Source organism: Hemiscyllium ocellatum, chromosome 15 (assembly GCF_020745735.1).
Source record: "Hemiscyllium ocellatum isolate sHemOce1 chromosome 15, sHemOce1.pat.X.cur, whole genome shotgun sequence".
NCBI classification, from domain to species: domain Eukaryota; kingdom Metazoa; phylum Chordata; class Chondrichthyes; order Orectolobiformes; family Hemiscylliidae; genus Hemiscyllium; species Hemiscyllium ocellatum.
Genome location: NC_083415.1, coordinates 49044965 through 49050964, shown reverse-complemented (window position 1 = coordinate 49050964; position 6000 = coordinate 49044965).

Here is a 6000-nt window from a genome sequence, read left to right as displayed (position 1 = left end):
TCAAAGTGCTTGACCTCCGCAACTGTCTTACGTTTCCTACATCTACTGACTTTTGTTCACTCATTTATCTTATTTATACGCACTTCCAGATTTCTCACACTCTCATCCCAAATGGTCTCCAACTGTTTTGGTATCAGAGTGGATACATTGCACTCAGCCTCCTCCTTGGCACTAGGACTGATCCTTATGGCGCTCCACTCATTACATCTTTTCAGCCTGAAAAAGTCCTATTAATCCTCGCTCTGTCTTCTGTGTATTAACCAGTCCTCAATCTATGCTATGACATTACTGCAAATAAAAAAAAATGCTTATTTTGTGCATTTTTTTTATGTGGCACCTGATCAAATTTTTTTTAGAAATCCAAATACACAACACACACCAGCTCCCCTTTATCAATTCTGCTTGTCACATCCTCAAAGTGCTGTAGCACATTTATCAAATGTTATTTCCCTTTTAGGGAACTGTGTTGACTCTCTTTGATAGTATTTTCTGTAAATGTCTTGCTATTTGTTTCTTCACAACGGACTCTCACACATTCCCAGCAACAGATGCTAGGCTAACTGGCCTATTGTTTTCTGCTTTCTATCTCCCTGCCTTCTTGAACAGGGGCATCACATTGGCCATTTTCCAATCCACTGGAACCTTCTGGAATCCTGTGAGCTTTCACTATTTTGACCAATGCCTCCACCACATCTGCAGCTATTTCCTTTAAAATACTTGGATGCAGACCGTATGGTCTGGCAATTTATCTCCATTCCCACTAATTTGTCAATTACTTTGTCACTCGTGATAGAGACTGTTGCTGTCCTCCCATTAGCACCTTGTTTATTTGATATCCTTGGAACATATATAGTGTTCCCCACTGTGGAGATTGAGACTGATTTAAAACAAAAATATTGTTTTAAATAATTTGCATTTAAATAATTTCCCATTCCCTATTATCAATTCTGCAGTTGCATTAACAACAGAAGCTACAAATGACATGTAAAACTAACATGATTAAGAAGAGAACATTGTGTACAGGTTGTTCTGTTATAACACTCGTTTCATCAATGCAAATTTACTGTAACGTGATTGATGAATTAGGGATGCCATTTCCACAGCATGAACATTTAAAATGTGTGGTGGCTGTAATGTGGCTACAGCGCCAACACTTTAAGTGCAGTTCCTAAAGTGTGATTTTTCTATAGCACAGCATTGTACAAGAACACAACCATTGCATTTTTGAAGAACTGACTTCATGTGGACCTAAGAACGCTAAAGAATGCATCAGTGAAAATAGAACAGTGTTACAAAAATCATTTGAACACCAGGAAGATTCAAATGGCTGATGATCTAATTCATTGTAGGAAAGGTAACAGCATAATGTACGGAAACCAAGGGCCAGCTTAACTTTGGCTGCAGGGCAACCCGGAGGTGATAGTAAGATAGTGTGGCGCTGGAAAAGCACAGCAGGTCAGGCAGCATCCGACTAGGAGAGTTGATATTACAAGCATAAGCCCTTCCTCATGAAGGGCTTAGGCCCATAACATCAACTCTCTTGCTCCTCGGACACTGCCTGACCTGCTGTCTTTTCCAGCGCCACACTTTTCGACTCTGATCTCCAGCATCTGCAGTCCTCACTTTCTTTCAGGTGATAGTAAGATACATAATGTACAGATGTTTATTTGTTGAAGAAGAGACAAATGAATTTAAGGGAGGCTATTCATTGTTTATGCTTTATCAAATCAGTAAAGAACAGCTTGGGTGAATTGTAAGTCAGTAATAGTACAGTAATAGATATTTATATTTGATCGAGATGAAATGATGTCAAAATGCTGAGAAAAAGAAATGATTGAGAAATAAACGTTCTGTCATGAGAAATTGTTGAGTGGGAGATGACTTCTAGTGTACATTGGAGTTTGTCCAAGATCCAATGTTCATCCAACTTGACAATGGATGAACCAACTTTTACTCGGTGCCAATTTCGATGCCCAGGTTTCCTGTCACTGAAGTGAAAATTTGAGGGTGGGACTGCAGCTATTGCATCAGAGGATGGGGTGACTTCAGCTGCTCAATTGGGGGTGAGGGAAAGGTGGAGGGAGAAAAAGGTGGAGGATGGGAGAGGAGCGTGTTGGGAAATTGGGGATGGGGAAGTCCAGATACATTATTTCCTTGCACTAACCGTCCCCTTTGGAATTCAGGCAAAATATAATTGTAGAACTGAGAATAGAGTATTATTCCCCATGGTAGGCTTATGCGGAAAGTCAGGAGGCATGGGATAGAGGGAAATTTGGCCAACTGGATAGAAAACTGGCTAACCGGTCGAAGTCAGGGAGTGGTGGTAGATGGTAAATATTCAGCCTGGAGCCCAGTTACAAGTGGAGTTCCGCAGGAATCAGTTTTGGGTCCTCTGCTGTTTGTAATTTTTATTAATGACTTGGATGAGGGAGTCGAAGGGTGGGTCAGTAAATTTGCAGATGATACGAAGATTGGTGGAGTTGTGGACAGTGAGGAGGGCTGTTGTCGGCTGCAAAGGGACTTAGATATGATGCAGAGCTGGGCTGAGGAGTGGCAGATGGAGTTCAACCCTGCCAAGTGTGAGGTTGTCCATTTTGGAAGAACAAATAAGAATGCGGAATACAGGGTTAGCGGTAGGGTTCTTAGTCAGGTGGAGGAACAGAGGAATCTTGGGGTCTATGTACATAGATCTTTGAAAGTTGCCACTCAGGTGGATAGAGCCTGTAAGAAGGCCTATGGTGTATTAGCGTTCATTAGCAGAGGGATTGAATTCAAGAGTCGTGAAGTGATATTGCAGCCGTACAGGACTTTGGTTAGGCCACATTTGGAGTACTGTGTGCAGTTCTGGTCACCTCACTTTAGGAAAGATGTGGAAGCTTTGGAGAGGGTGCAGAGAAGATTTACCAGGATGTTGCCTGGAATGGAGAATAGGTCGTACGAGGATAGGTTGAGAGTTCTCGGCCTTTTCTCGTTGGAACGGCGAAGGATGAGGGGTGACTTGAGAGAGTTTATCAGATGATCAGAGGAATATATAGAGTAGACAGTCAGAAACTTTTTCCCCGGGTACAACAGAGTGTTACAAGGGGACATAAATTTAAGGTGAAGGGTGGAAGGTATAGGGGAGATGTCAGGGGTGGGTTCTTTACCCTGAGAGTGGTGGGGGCATGGAATGCGCTGCCCGTGGGAGTGGTAGAGTCAGAATCATTGGCGACCTTTAAGCGGCAATTGGATAGGTACATGGATGGGTGCTTAATCTAGGATAGATGTTCGGCACAACATCGTGGGCCAAAGGGCCTGTTCTGTATTGTTCTATGTTCTATGTTCTATGTTTTATGTTCTATGTTCTATGTTCTAGAGTAAAGCAGCTAACCCAGTGGTCTGGCTTAAATTGATGAGAACACTTGGTGAGCATTTAATTTTAAATATCTTTCATTCCTTGTATCATTGTTCCTCAATCTAATTAATAAGATATAGAGGAGTTGTACAATTTACACAATGTGTCATTCAGATATGGTATAAAGATTTTACACCTGAACAATCCATCCAGACAACTTTCTAAGCCTTCACCTGCTCCACATGAACCTGCAAATCACACATTGGGCTTATTAACCATTTCAGAACCCATTGGCCCTGAGTGATTGCCCAAGAATTGAGATAAAACTTATCAAGTTAGTTATTTGAGAATCTAATTATGATACTTGATAAAATTGAATTCAATAACTTAAATCTATTTTGAAAACTTTAACTTTCCAAATGTAGTTTGAGTAAAGCTGTCAATGAAAAGCTAACTATAATATGGTCAGCAGTTTATTTGAAATGTTTTTGGTGTTTATTTTATAGAATCATAGAAACTCTACAGTATGGATAAAGACCTCTCGGCCCAAAAAGTCCACATCAACCCTCCGAAGTGCAACCCAACCAGATCCATTTCCCTATCCTATTACTCGTTATTTAGCCCTAACTAATGTATGTAACTTACACATCCCTGAACACATGGACAATTTAGCATGTCCAATTCACCTAACCTGCACATCTTTGGACTGTGGAAAGAAACCAGAGGAAACCCATGCAGACATGGGGAGAACATGCAAACTCCACACACAGTTGCCCAAGGCTGGAATCAAACCCAAGACCCAGGCGCTGTGAGGCAACAGTGTTAACCACTGAGCCACTGTGCCACCCCTGACATTATTTGGATTAACAAGCCAGTGGTAATACCACTAGGCCATACCTTGTATTTCTTACATGATTGGCTACTTATTGGACTTTTGGCCAAAGGAATACATGTCAGCTTTAACACATTTGTATAAGCTATGGCATAAAATCTTCACAACCTTATCTGAGGTAAGTTTGGAAGCAAATAGGCCTGCTGATCACTCACAATAATATGGAGCAGGAAATTGACATGGATTCAGCTAAACAAAAAAACAGCGATAAGGAAGGACTGAGGTGGGAATGTTTTATTTAATTTAGCCATGAGTGCAATCTGAGCATTGTATCTAAAGATGGAGGTGCTGGCCTTGGAGGGAGCCAAGAGAAGTTTCTCAAGAATGATCCTGGCTTGTTATAAGGAGCGGTTGAGGACTCTTGAGTTTCAAAGGATGAGGGTGAATCACATTGAAATTCATAGAACACTGAAAGGTCTGAATGGAGTGAATATGGAGAAGATGTTTCCACGAGTAGGAGAGACCTCGAAATGAGATAGGAGGAGTTTCTTCAGCCAGAGCATGGTGAATCTGTGGAACCCTTTGACACAGAGGATTGTGGAGGTCATAGAGTATATTGAAGACCGAGATAGATAGTTTTTTGATCTGTATGGGGAGGAAGTAAGAGAATGGAGATTGGAAGCATATCAGCCATGATCAAATGATGGGAGAACGCTTGAAAGACTTCTATATCTTACAGTCTTAGAAATCAAAAAAGATACCCACTTTTATAATGGCTAAAAATGTTGTAAAGTTGTACAAAGGAAGGGAGACATATTAATTGGAATGACTCTATTAATCCAATGTTAACCATACACTTAGGTCCAGTGCAGTGCCCATCAGTTGTAGAAGGCCTCGAGCATATTGTGTGCTCACTTCTATGAACAACTGAGATACAGATCAGACCTTTGGGGCACAGTCAGTCAACCAGAGTTATTATCCTCATGGATTGGTTGGCCAGGCCAAGGAGAAAGCCTGGGGGTTGGTGGGGTGGGGGTCATATATTTATTCAGACATCAAATAGGATTGAACAGATGATTAATAAATGAGTTTCAGAAAAAAAGAGTAAAATCTGATTTGCTATAATCTAATATTTAAGTATTTAAGTATTGTTTTAGAGATATTTAGGAAGGTGGAAATTAGTTGACCTTTTCTTTAAAAGAATATTTATCTCTTGGATTATGGAAAAATGAATAAAGCATCAGTGGAGTCCAATAATTATCTGTATTTATTATTAGCCTTACAAGGATGAAACATTTGACAGCAAAGAACTGAAAATAATAATTTCCTTGTCCATATCAATCATAAACTAATTAGACTTTTGAAATGTGCACAATACTCTACTAAAATAAAATTTATAAAAATGTGTGATACAGTCAGTAAATTGAAGATCAATAACAGGAGGCATATTTTGATACTGAAATCACTTCAGTTATATGTTTTCTAAAACCGATCATTCTTTTTAGTTCTTTGCAGTTAGTTTTATCATATGGTTTAAATTTATTATGGTCACAATTAGGCACCATAGTTTTGCATCTGTAAAAAACAGTTGCCATATCATTTACCACCCAAGAGAATCCATACTTAACTCAGTACTTCATTATCATGTCATTTTAGGTTAATAGTGAGTAATTTCCACATTTCGGTATTTCTGGAAAATTGTTTGGAAAACAATTCTTCTGATCGCTATAGACTCTTATTTTATTAGCAGCAGTTGTTGGGATCTGGGGAACTGGTAAGATGGATACCAAACCAACTTACAGAAGACAGAGAGTAAAGTGGAAGAGTGTTTTCT